General features: G+C 43.8%; 1 protein-coding gene across 1 annotated transcript in view; it reads right to left on the bottom strand.

The window, feature by feature from the left end:
• LOC144099350 (small ribosomal subunit protein uS12) overlaps positions 1-13383 on the bottom strand; it is a 247506-nt gene that overhangs the window by 24437 nt on the left and 209686 nt on the right. The gene's annotated exons all lie outside the window — the stretch shown is intronic.

The raw sequence follows: 13383 nt of genomic DNA, 5'->3' as shown, positions 1-13383 counted from the left end.
CACATTAATGATCTACGGGCAAAACAGTGCAATGCCTGACCTTCGGACGCGAACTTTTGGTGTGAGGACGGGAATCCATCAGCCATCTATGTAGCATCAGCCATTTTTTGGCTCGTTGGACTGACATGCGCCAATGACAGTGGGGACGCACATGCTGAGAGGACGCCGTACGTTGCTGTTAAGCTGAGCTGTCCCCACCCTGCTGATGCTCATAAAACCCACACCCCTACTTTCTGATCGCATTTGTTTCTTTAAATTTTTGGTTTTGGTTATATGTAAGAAAATACAGTAGTTTAGGCAACAGTTATTCATTTTTTACGAGACCTGAAAGTAGAGAAAGGGTTTCAGTGCACTCTTGTAGCTCGCTGCTGGTGGCCAAGATACATGCCACAGGCTGTAATATCACTGCTTTGCTGGTCTAATGTCCAAAAAATGTGGTATCCTTGTCCAAGTTATGCATTACCCCGTATTCCCTCCTGTCGTAAGTTGGCATCCGGTGTGGGGAAAATTTTCATATTTTTGGATTTCTGTAACGAACTTGCCAAGTTTGCACAGAAAGAATTCCCTTCTTCCCGAATGATTAATTGTGGAAGTCCTAATGGGTCTTCGTATTACCTTACTGTGACCCAACACTGTTTTCAGGATCTCAGTTACACTTCTGGCTTGTTCCTGTCATGAGAAGTCTTTGCATGACAAAACCTGCACATTTTAAGCCTTTTAAAGGACTATAGATGCCAAATTTTTGCTTGCATGATTTCTTCTTTCAGATGATGTATTAGAAACTAGAATACACGAATCACTGTGTGGTATTGCCTCCGAATGCTAAGTAAATTATAATTTAATTTCATTTTGATGCTGTTTCAGTTTTGGTTATGTCAACCAAACGATGCCTTTGACGTGTAGTTGACCTTTAGCTCACGTAAGGCATGAAGAAATGCCAGTATAAATTTGATATGTTGATTGTTGTCATTCGAGCTCTTGAAGCAGGCTGGTTTAAGTGTTGTAGTGAATTAAAGCTATTTATCAGCATTTTTATTGCAGTTTTTTTCGTTAAAGGTCAACTGCATGTCACGGGCATCGTTCAGTTGATGAAACCAAAACAGCATAAGAGAAGAACTATACATTATTTAGTGGTTATAGGCGAATACCAAACGGTGATCCAAGTATTTTGATGTCTAGCGCATCATTTGAAAGAAAACATGCCACTGAATTTAGGTGTCTCCTTTAAGTACTCATTTATTTATTTATTTTATTTAGAACATACTGCAGGCCTACAGTAGGCCCAAGCAGGAGGGGCGAGTACATAATATATGCAAAAAAGAACAGGTTTAGCAAAATTGAAAAAATGTTAAATACAAGTTGTAACACAAAATACAGCAATAAATACAAGGCTCAGATGCAAAATACAAAAAGTGAACGGCTCTCAAATTAAATGCTGTGAAGAAAACATTGAGTCAAAAGAATCAGCTCTGCTTAAGAGATCTGGCGAACACCTGTTCCACTCCTCAATGGTGCGTGGAAAAAATGAGTATTTAAAAGCGTTAATCCTAGCACTGTAAGGGGTTAATGATTGTGTATGATGATTTCGTGTTTGGCACGTAGTGTTAGGTTTAAGGAAGGGGTCTGCATTCATAGACAGTTTATGGTTTTTTAGTAAGAAAAGTAGTTTCAGTCTTTGAATTTTCCGGCGCAGCTGTAATGTTTCAATACCGTGAGTTTGCATGAGGGTCGTTGGTGAGTCAGTTACACGATACTTTGAAAAAATAAAACGGACGGCTTTGTGTTGAATCATTTCAAGGGCCTCGATGTTACGTTTAGTGTAGGGATCCCAGACGGTGCATGCATATTCTAGTGATGGCCTTATTATTGAAAAGTAGGTTAATTTCTTTAGTTCAGGTGGGGCAAGTTTTAGTTTATGTCTAAGAAAGCAGAGTTTACGAAAGGCTGAGGAGCATACGTTTGATACATGATATACGTTTGATCATCAAACCAAGCAAACAAAAATTGTGCACGCTGGAGCTATACCAAAGCTACCGTAAGGTGCCTAAGATGCGAAGGTGCCTACCTAAAAACAATTTTGGTACGTTCATTTCGCATATTTGGCTTGAAGTGGCTCTATGTGTATTGTCACAAAGGGTTCCAAATACAAGTTCTAGTCATTTGTGGCACATAGGACCCCAGCTGTAACCGATATCAACAGCAAATAACGTATGTCTATGTAAGGAGACACTGTGACCAAAGTGGCTGTAAAAGCAGCAGCACAAATATGCATCTTAATTTGAGTTCTGTTGATTCTAAAACTCTGCATCTGTTCTTGTACCGTCTTTATGTGAGCCAGTCATATACTGGAGTCTGTTGGTAGCTGAAATGGCGAGGTGATGGCTCTGAGCCACTATGAGTTCTATGTGTGTGCACAGAGCTCTACCACTGCTTGAACCAAAAAGTTTTATTGATGCATATATCGTAACCATTTGCGGGTCACAGTCTTGCTATTCCAAGCTTGCTAAGATGGGTGCCTGGCTTGTTGGTAGTTCATTGGCAATGAAACAGCACAGAAGACACAGTGAAATGTACATGATGACACATATGCTGTGTCAGCGCTCATGTCTTCATGTTCTTTTCTTTGCTGTTTCGTTGGCCTTGATATTCCACCTGTGTGATATACTGAAGGTTCATAAGACTGGTTTACACGTGCTGCTTATTTCCTGTGTTCGCTGTAAACTTACTGCACTTCATGCATGTGTGGCCAACCATGGTGCTGCTGTTTGTATACACACAGCTCAATGATAACACACAGCCGTGTTTTTATTAGCCTTGTTGGCTTCTTACAGTGAATGTGTAAAGATGAGCTGCTTGTGTGGACAACATGTGCAGCGAGGTTGTGCCTGTCCCCCACCTCCCAGAAAGAGAAAGGCAGGCATGTACTCACGATTGGCACTGCCATGTTGCACAATGCTATTAATCTCAATAATATGCCTGAAACCGCATATGGTGAGAGATGAATGCAAGAGAAGGTAAGACACAACAGCAAAACGGGCGAGTTGATGGTACGTAGTGAAAGGCAAACAGCACAAAGACCAGACCAGAAGAAACAAAGTTCATCCTGAGTTTCTTCTGCTCTGGTCTTCGTCTTTGCGCTGCTTGCCTTTCAAGGAGGTAAGGGTTTTTGATGACATCGTCAGTGCCATAATTAGCCGCCACGGTGGCTCAATGGTTATGGCGCCCTGCTGCTAACCTGAAAGACGCGGCCTCAATCCTGGCTGCGGCTGTCAAACTTCGATGGAAGCGAAATTCTAGAGGTCTGTGTACTGCGCGATGTCAGTGCACATTAAACAACACCAAGAGGTCGAAATTTCCGGAGCTCTTCACTACGGCGTCTCTCATAGCCTGAGCTTTCGGATGCTAAACCCCCATAAACCATCAGTGCCATAATTTCCAGGGAAAGTATTGCAATAAGTAAAAATGTTGCACTCATTTTTGCTTTATTTTGGCTGGATTTTCCTGACCTCGCATGCAAGCAGAACAGCAAACGATATGAGGCAGAAAAAATTGCATTGATGGGACATGTATAAAATAAAGTCATGTCTTGTTGTTGCAAACACATTGGTTCTTGAGCAAAACTGTCCATAAAGCGAGTACTCCATAATAACACATTGTTTATAGAAGCGAAAAAAAATATATTGACAACAAACACTTTGTGATTAAATCTGCTTCTATGCATGGTGTTGTGCAGGGAACTGGAAATTAGACAACCTTCGGAGCTCCCGGTGCATTATCATGGTCGGCATTATATTAAAGAAAATATGCAGTGCAGTTAGAAGCGCCTAACAATCCATGAAGGCATCTTGTGGCATGCTGATGTGTCTCCCACTATAACTGTTCTCATCCTGCAAACTGATATGTCCAGGAAGGCTAAATACTAAGGCCTGTTTTCTGCCCTAGTTATTTCTACACATTGGGTAAGCATCAACGGCTATCATTTGAGCACCTACCGCCTCCGAACCAGTTCTGAAGTTGTGGTGTCTTATTACTCTGTACCTATGTCTGCATTTTTAATTTCACCGCCTGCATTGCCAGCCTGTAACAGATGCTATTGTAATGGTCTGAAGGAAAAATGTTCGTCGTATTTCTTTTCCCTTTGTAGATCAAATTCATTGTACTCTGTTGCCAGCTATCCAGAAATAGCTTATTTGTCGTGACTTTTCAATGCTTTGAATGTTTCTTTACTGCTTGGACAAAGTTCATTAATCAGCTTGATTGGAATTTCATCTATCCCTGCGGTTGTCTTTTTAGAAATATCTGCCTCTGCCTTTTTTCCAATTAAAATAGGTCTTTTCTAAGCTCCTTTCCATTGTGCTGTCCTGGGCTGCTGCTTCATTCAGGGAGATTACCCTGGTGTCGCTCCTAAATCACTCAGCAATAAATGACTGAATGTTTTTCAGTGTTATCTCCCTCTGAACATTTTTCCTTGGCATCTTTTACCCAGACAGCTTATATGATTCCAGAATTTTATTGGCCTACCCTTAGTTGTGTCGCAAACTTCAGCCATCCAGTGATCAGTGGACTGCTTTATTTTACCTTGAACGAGGCTCTGCACTTTGTTTCATTTGTCGATAAGATTCTTATTTTTGGTCTATTTCCTTTTGAGAAAGCTTGCCTTCTTTGCCTTTCCTTGTTCCCTTGAAGCCACCTCTCGTTGTTCGATGGCCTCCTTAGTTTCCTTATTCCACCAGCGTCATGGCTTTGTCTTTCCTGCAGTTTGCCCTTTTTATTTGTTTCATTTTCGTGCTGATGAGTCGCTCTGATTATAATCCCACTTTTCCATGGGGTGCTTCTCTATTGCTTCCTCAATGCCTGCTGCTATTAGCGCTATCTTTTCTTTTAAACCTGTGTTACCATTGTTGTGTTTCCTGCATTTCTTCTTTGATCAGGGCTCCCATCTGCAGACTCGTACGTTTATGATCACTTCCCGGACTGTACTCCCCCTCTTCGTCTACTATTTCCATTTTTGCGAGCTAGTCATTCATTCCTTACGACATATTAGGCAGTAGTCAATGGTCGTCTCCCTGTTCCGGAATTCCCATGTGATTTGTCTCCCACATTTAGTTTATTCACAGTAACTAGGTTGCGCTACTCATAGAGTTCTAGCATTAGCTTCCCATTGCAATCTATGTATCCATCCAGATCCTCGATGCAGCTTTCATGTCCTGCAATAGAATAATCTCTGCAATGTCTCTAAACTGTTTTGTGTCGTCATTGAGACATTTAACTAGATCCTTGTTTTTTTGCCTTCAGTTTTCGCCTGTTCATAAATTGGCTGCTCCTAGCCAAGTTCTTTTATTGGCATGCCAGCAATTGTTCCTGATACCGAGACATTTTCTTTGCAACTTTATTTATTTTTTGCCAATTTGTTCCTTGTGTAAAGGTGTTTACTCGAAGCGCAGGTTGGTGGGCGTTGGTCGAACAGCGACACGACTTAGACTCACAGGCATCACTCAAAATCCCAGCTGCACTTAATCTACCTCTTCGCTGCGCTGCTTGAACTGCTGCCGGTCGGTCCCATTACAGTTACTTCCCCCGGCAAAAAAGGAGCCATCCTGGTGGCCTACGAGGAGGAAAGCATGGGCAGATCATAATAAGGCTTGGCGCTCAACGTGCACACTTTCGCGCCGGGGTCCGAAGAGGGAGACGGGAGAAGCTTGTTGCACATCGCGGTAATGTTCATGATAGCGAGAAAGCAGTTTCATGGTGAGGCTGAGAGTGGAGGAAGGCATCCAGAGCCAAATGAGGGCGTCAGAGGGATATGACGCGGGAGGGTCCAAGAAATCCCGACGGTGCTTTCGATGCCACTGGAGCTGTGTGGTGAAAGAGCGGGTAAGTTGCCGGCATTCTTTGGCATATAGGTGAGCTTCAGAAAGCGATGTGGTCTCGGAAGGCTCAGGGCGATAGGGAAGGATGGTGTCCATGGTGGATGTAGACTCCTGGCCACATAAGAGAGAGGAGAAAACCCGTCATTGTCTGCGTAGCCGTACTATATGCGTACGTGACGAAAAGGAGCACTTGGTCCCAATTGGAGTGGGCTGTGTCAACGTACACGGTGAACATGTCACTGAGTGTGCCGTTGAACCACTCAGTCATGCCGTTGGTTTGAGGGTGATAGGCACAGGTGCAGCGACGAACGATTTGGCATTGCTTTAGCAGGGCCTTGACGGCGTCTGAGAGAAAAACTCGGCCGCAGTCACTTGGCAGTTCTTTCGGAGTGCTGTGACGAAGAGCAAGACTGTAGAATGAAGGAAGCGATATCATTTGCGGTAGCAGATTTTAGAGCCGACGTTTCGACGTAACGTGTGAGATGGTCAACGGCCACAATGACCCAGCGGTTGTTAGCCGAAGTGGTCGGAAGAGGGCCATAAAGATCAATGCTGACGCGGTCAAAGGGTCAGCCAGGGCAAGGTAGTGGCTGCAAAGGAGCGGCGGCGGGGAGGGTTCTTGCGACGTTGGCAGGTGGTACATGACCGAATGTACTGATGTATGTAGCGGTACATACCTCGCCAGTAATATCACAGACGAAGGCGAGCATACGTTTTCAGTACACCGGCGTGGCTGCTTTGTGGATCTGTGTGGAAAGAAACGCAGATGGCAGCGCATAAGTATCGAGGGATCACCAACAATCACTTCCACCCGTTGGAGAGGTAGGTACGGCGGTATAAGAAGCCATCACGAACGACTGAATGGTGGGCTTGGTGGCGAAGGGTCCGGGATGAAGAATGCCACGAGGGATTATTCAGGAAGGTGAGCAGCGAGATGATCCAAGGATCCTTCAGTTGTTCAGAGAGCATATCAGGGACGTCAAACGACAAGAAATCGTAGGCACAGACGAGGGCAGAGGCTGAATTGCGTGGGAGCGGTGAACGAGAAAGGCCGTCGGCCTCCGAGTGCTTCCAGCCATAGCGATAACCTGAATATCAAACTCCTGGAGACTCAAAGCCCAGCGGGCGAGTCGGACAGAAGGATCTTTGAGGGAGGATAGCCAACACAGGGCGTGATGGTCTGTGACGACATAGAACGGCCGTCCGTAAATGTAAGGGCGGAACTTGGCAATCACCCAAATGATGGTCAGACATTCTTTTTCAGTGACAGAATAGTTCGATTCTGCCTTGGTGGGGGCGCGGCTGGCGTAAGCGACGACATATGCCAGATACCCAGACTTTCGCTGGGCAAGAACTGCGCCCAAGCCTATGCTGCTCGTGTCAGTGTGAATTTCTGTCGGACAGGTGGGATCAAAATGGCGAAGGATTGGGGGGGGGGACGACCAACAGGTATGTGGTATCGCAGGCGGGTGACCAAGACGAGAGGTTCGGTCCCATTACGCTTCCCAACACCCGAAGTGTTGGAAATAAAATCACCGAGCTCGAATCTGTATTACTGTCCCATAACCCGCATATAGTTACTATTACAGAAACGTGATTAAATAGTTCAATTTCTAACGAATGTATTTTTCCCGCTTGGGTATAAAATGTTCAGATGGAATAGGGACTCAAGAGGTGGGGGCGTAGCCGTAGTTGTAAAATCGATTGTTAAGACCAAAAGAAAAGACTGCGGCTTTTCAGAAGCAGTATGGTGCAAAATATCATTAGCCGGTGCTGCGTTCATAGTAGGAGGCATTTACAGGGCTCCTGCTACCATACCTGAGTACCTAGACGAATTAAATGCTTTTTTTGTGTGCTCATTTGAATGATAACACGAGATTAATTATGATTGGAGATTTTAATCTGCCCCACATAAGTTTGAAAACTTTCTCACCCGGGTATACACGTCTCGAGTGCTGGAAAACTTATGGAAATTAGTATGTTTTTACATAATTTAAGGCAAATTATTGAAAAAATACATGAGAAACATTGTACTACCAGTCATTATTAGACCTTGTGTTCCTATTTTGCAAAATAGCTTCTAGCAAGGTGTCAGTCGAGCCAGGAATAAGCTTTGCGACAAAGCTGGTAAAGGACTACTCTCGGGCAGACGGTACAACAATAGTAGATGTTTTAGGCGTATCATTTAGTGAATTTGAATCTGCGTCATCTAATAAGCCTGTTGAGGAATTATGGCAGCGTTTTAAGAGTATTGTTAAGCATTGCCTAGATGAATTCATTCCTACTCGCATGAAGAAAACAAAGCGACAAAGCCCATGGGTAACTCGGGAAATTATCCGCGTTAAACGTAGAATAAAACGGTTGGCAAAAAGAAACAATACTTAGCCGAAATTTCCAATTTGCATGGCCAACTAAACTAAGAAAAAGTATTTTAATGAAACACTGCCTGGCTTTCTGAAGTTTTTTCCGCAAAAATTCTGGAGGCACTTCAGCGATAAAAAAGAATAAATAGACCAGATAATTAAGCGGATCTGAAATGATCACGGAAAAGACGCAGATTGCTGAGTTCTTCCAGTCAGTATTTACAAAAAAAGGAACAGATCACAGGATTAATGAGCACGATGATTTGGGCGCTTGCACTGTGGGCCCTTTAGAAATCACTCAAGCGGGAATATTCCAGCTATTGCTTGAGCTTGACACGAAAAAAACAAGTGGACCAGATGGGATCCCTAGTGAATTTTTGCGCCGATATACTGAATGGGTATCATTTTATCTAACAATAATCTTTCGAAAGTCCTTGGAAACCTGTTCATTACATCAAAACCGGCACAGCGCTCTTCTGATTCCTGTTTTTGAATCCGGTAGTTGAAGTCAAGGTAGCAACTATCGTCCGATATCGCTCACTTCTGAGATTTGCAAGGTTATGGAACATGCAGTAGCAAAACATATCATTAATTTCCTCGAGGTGAACAACTATTTTTATTCATCACAGCATGGATTCCAAAGTGGTTTGTCCCCTGTTTCACAGCTGATTGAAACGGTTCATGATTTATGTCTAGCTTTGGATGCCCGCGGACAAACTAACGTCATCTGCATAGATTTTGCCAAGGCATTTGATAAGGTTCCACACTGTCAACTGCTTTTTAAACTTAAGAATGCACGTGTTGATTCAGACATTGTGAACTAGATTGGAGCCTACTTGAGTGGTTGTGTACAATCCGTCCATATTGGAAACTGCATGTCTAGTTCACTAGAAGTTTTGTCTGGAGTTCCACCGGGGTCAGTGTTGAGGCTGTTATTGTTTTTATTTATATAAATGATATTCCTTGTGTTCTCGAACCACCTGTAAAAATTAAGCTTTTTGCCTAATTTACTCCTGCATGACAGATGCAACAGACCAAATTAAAATCAACTGATGCCTGCAAGGTTTATATGAATGGTACGTAAAATGGGGAATAGAAATAAGTTACTCGAAGTCGACGTTTACTCATATCACAAGAAAAAAAAAACGCACTGTCCTTTGACTATAAAATTGGTGAAAACTGCATGTCGAATGTGCCTAGCTTCAAATACTTAGGAGTAATCATTCATCATGATCTGTGCTGGCACACCCATATGGTGGAGGTCTGCTCCAAAGCCAATATTAAATAAACTGTGGTATTTGAGAAAAAAATTGCAGCATGCACCAAAAAATTTGAAGCTAACTACATACAAGACGTTTATTCGCCCGGTTTTGGAGTATGCCTCATCCGTTTGGAACCCTCACCAAGTGTATTTGCGAGACAGACTAGAAAAAATTCAGAGAACCGTAGTCCGTTTTGTTTGTTATGCATTATCGGAGAACCGATTCTGTAACAGACATGTTGAAATCTTGCGACCTGGAACTGCTAGACACGACGAGAAAAACAAGGGTTGAAATCGTTTTTTCAAGTGACTAGGAATCAAATTAAAATAAACAAAGCAACCTGTATTCATCCACCCCTAAAACACAGTGTGTGTTTAATTTGCAGTGTCTCAATACAGCCTTATAAAACCGTTGAATTAATTGATTGAAACAATTGAAAAAAAAATGAAAAATGCGCTCAAAGATGTCAAACTGCTCAGAATATTTCACTCCAAACTTCCTCCCTTTCCTCATGGCATGGTTGAGGTGTTCACCGATATGTGAGACAGTTCCTGCACCTTTTCTTTCCTATAAAATCACAATCACCTCTTCCTTCACAAGCTGCCGTGGCTCAGTGGTTAGAGTGCTCAGCTACTGATCCAGAACCTGACCGACCACGGCTTTATTGGGGCCTGTGTGCTGTGCAATGTCAGTGCACCTTAAATATCCCCAGGTGGTAGAAATCCACTATGGCGCCTCTCTCTTCCTTTCTTCTTTCACTCCCTCCTTTATCCCTTCCCTTAAGGCATCATTCAGGTGTCCAGGGATATATGAGACAGGTACTACGCCATCTCCTTTCCCAAAAACCAATTATTATTATTATTATTATTATTATTATTATTATTATATTCTCTCATGTAATGATATGTGGAATGGCCTTTCTGAATACACTGTAGTAGCTCAAAATGTCAAATTTTGAACCTTGTTCGGTACTGAATGACACAGAGAGTGAGAATTGACAATTCATCATGCTGTTATTATTTCCCGTATTCTGTTCGCACTTTCACGCATGCTGTGTTTTCTTCTGTATTTTGTGTACTTGCGCTTTGACCATATTTATCACCATGAGATTGTGATTGTACTGCTGATACCTGAATACGTGCTTCTTTTTGGCACTTCCTCTCCTGTAATGGCCCTCATGTAAGGGCTACAGTATTCTTAAATAAAAAAATAAATAAATGTATTAGCATACCTGCCCCTTTCTTCTTCTCCATTGCTTTTCTGTTGCACCCTTTCCCAATGAAGCCATCGATGAATAGTGGATCTCAGCCCCCCCCCCCCCCCCCCCCGCCCCCCCACCACCCCTTCCTCAAGAGATGTGGCTCACACAGAGCCTATACACCTATTTCATCATCCTTTAACTGCTGTTCTGTTTCTATTCATTTCAGTTCCTTTCTACCCCCTTGGATGTTTATGTAACTGATCCTGGTGTTAATTTCTATTTATAGTTTTATTCCCAAACCTCCGAGGAGCCATTTTGCATATATTATACAAGGTCTCTATTGCCATCTGTTGGAGACCCAAAAAAGCTGGTTTTACCAGGCGTTCACACTGTACCACGGTGGAAGGACAAGCTAGGTGGCCGAACCAAGGCTGTGCAGGTGGCAAAAAGTTGTGCATACATTGCACTTTCCTCGACAGATGCCGCTACACACAAAGGAGCCTTAGTTTTCAAACGTAGACGCTGAATGAAAGCAGATATATACGCGAAAAGAAATTGATAATAACGCGCGTATTCGGTGCCCAATTTGCAATAGACATGAATGTTGGGTAAGGCTGAGGCTGAAAATTGTTTGCAATGAATAATGCTTACGCTCCGCGAGTTTCGGCATCCCCTGCACCTTGCAGCGTTCGCGCAATGTCTTTTTACATTATTTACCACAGCCTATGCCATTGCAGCAATGTGCGTTACATAACAGTGGACACGGTATTATAGCGCACTTGCCTTAGCCAGACGGGAAGGCAAAACCGTGCACAACGCAAGAACAAGCAATGCGTCTATAGGTAAACTGCAGAGGCTTGCAGGTACAAGATAAGGCGGTGGAAAACAATTTCCTTTGCCTGGTTTTTAAAAGGCCATGCATTTAACCACATAAATTGAGGTCACCTAAAGAAGCGTAAGCAGTAAAACCACGAAGGTGCTGTGCGGCTTGCCATTTATTTGACGTACACAGAACCGGCGGTGAATACAAATTTTAGAACAAAAATTTTTGATGCATAAACAAAAAGGGACACCAGCGCACATTTCATGCACACCAAGCAAAATTCAGCAGCAAACACATTAGAAGCCACTCCTCCGTGTAGCAGCGGCTTTTCTTGTTAGCTAGCTTAGCTGCTGCTACGCACTCTTTCACTACCATCAGCTGAGCACTAGGAATGTTAGTTTTGAAGAGGTTGTCCTCCAGTTCTTCTGACATTTTCTGCATGTTGAGGCGAGCTTCCGCAAGTTCCGCCAACAGTTTCTTCACTCGGTTGATGACACGATTTTTTGCTCTTTTCAGAGCGTAATTTGCTCGACGCGAAGCTGCAACTTTGTCCTTGCTTTGGTACGAAGGCAAGAGACGCAGAGCAGCAGGATTAAGCCCGCGCTTTCTTTCTTCTGTTCTTTTCTGGCGCATCCGCAGGACGTTTGAAAGACCTGCACATTTGTGACATATGCTATATCAGGTATGCACACTTTGTTTGAGCATGCGGGTACTCCAAAGAATTAGGTCCACTAGCACAGAGTTCTGTGTTGTCCACATGCTCTAAGAAAGATTTGACATCGTCTACAGTTGTAAAGTTCCTTCATATCCCAGATCTGCCATAAAAACCAGCCTGCCCATCATGGCAATTTTCGCCAGCATATCTTCCTGAGTTTCAACAATTTCAGTGGTTACCAAAGAAGGTGCAGGGCTTCGTGTCGGCGGGAATGCATCTGATAGTAAAACCTTGACGGGTGTCTGGGTGCGCTCCATCTGGAAGAAAACGACGCTTCGTATTTCTCCCACGTCAAGCAGATGATACCCCCCAAGAACACGATGGAAGAAACGACCGTGGCAAGTTGGCGAATAAGCTTGCGAAAGTGGTTTTCCAGTGATGAGTATGGACCAACAGGCTGAGGCATTACTGCAGAAGTTTGGACTTACGTCACATCCATGTCGTTGTCGAATGCATTTGTGAATGTTTGGCATGGGCTTCCTTTAACGCCATCACAGTCTTTACTGCATGAGGCCTCTGCCTGGTTACAGTCAATTTATGATGCAACTCGTTTTTTCGACGAAGGCAAAGCTTGTCTTTCCACGGGGCACTTTCTTGTTTTTAGTGATTTCGATAGGTACAGTGGGCAACCGGGAAATATTGTTGGCACAGCATTACTCGCCAATGAAGCGTTTCGTGGAGCACTCACCAAGACATGTCCTTTGTACTGCGCTGCCCATGCCTTAGTCACGAGATGGGGCTCGAAGTGCTTTTCACACATGTGGTCGTTTGCTTGGAGGATGCGATCCTTCCTTGGCATAGCTCGACACCAAAGATTCAAGCGTTCATGTTTCGGCGCGGAAAAGAGACAGTTTCTCGGTACAGCCTTTGTATCTTATCGTGCAACGTGGAACGAAACACTTCTTGCCCATTGTGCTCACAATTGCATGCTTGTCGAGAAAGCAACATGCACAAAACTGAAGAAAGATACGCGCCCACACGTGCTGCGACTAGCGCAGGCAGCACTAATTAGCCAAGGCCCCCTGCATCGCCACGCCATCTGTCGGCGAACTGTCAAAACATGCACGCGAGGTGGGACACGGGCGCTCCGCTCCAATCGCCGCCGTTCCGACGCCGTGTGCCATGCACTGTACCCATTAAATTTTAAGT

The sequence above is a fragment of the Amblyomma americanum genome, chromosome 7, assembly GCF_052857255.1.
Source record: "Amblyomma americanum isolate KBUSLIRL-KWMA chromosome 7, ASM5285725v1, whole genome shotgun sequence".
NCBI classification, from domain to species: domain Eukaryota; kingdom Metazoa; phylum Arthropoda; class Arachnida; order Ixodida; family Ixodidae; genus Amblyomma; species Amblyomma americanum.
Note: the sequence above shows the minus strand (reverse complement) of the source record. Positions and strands in the feature narration are given on the sequence as shown.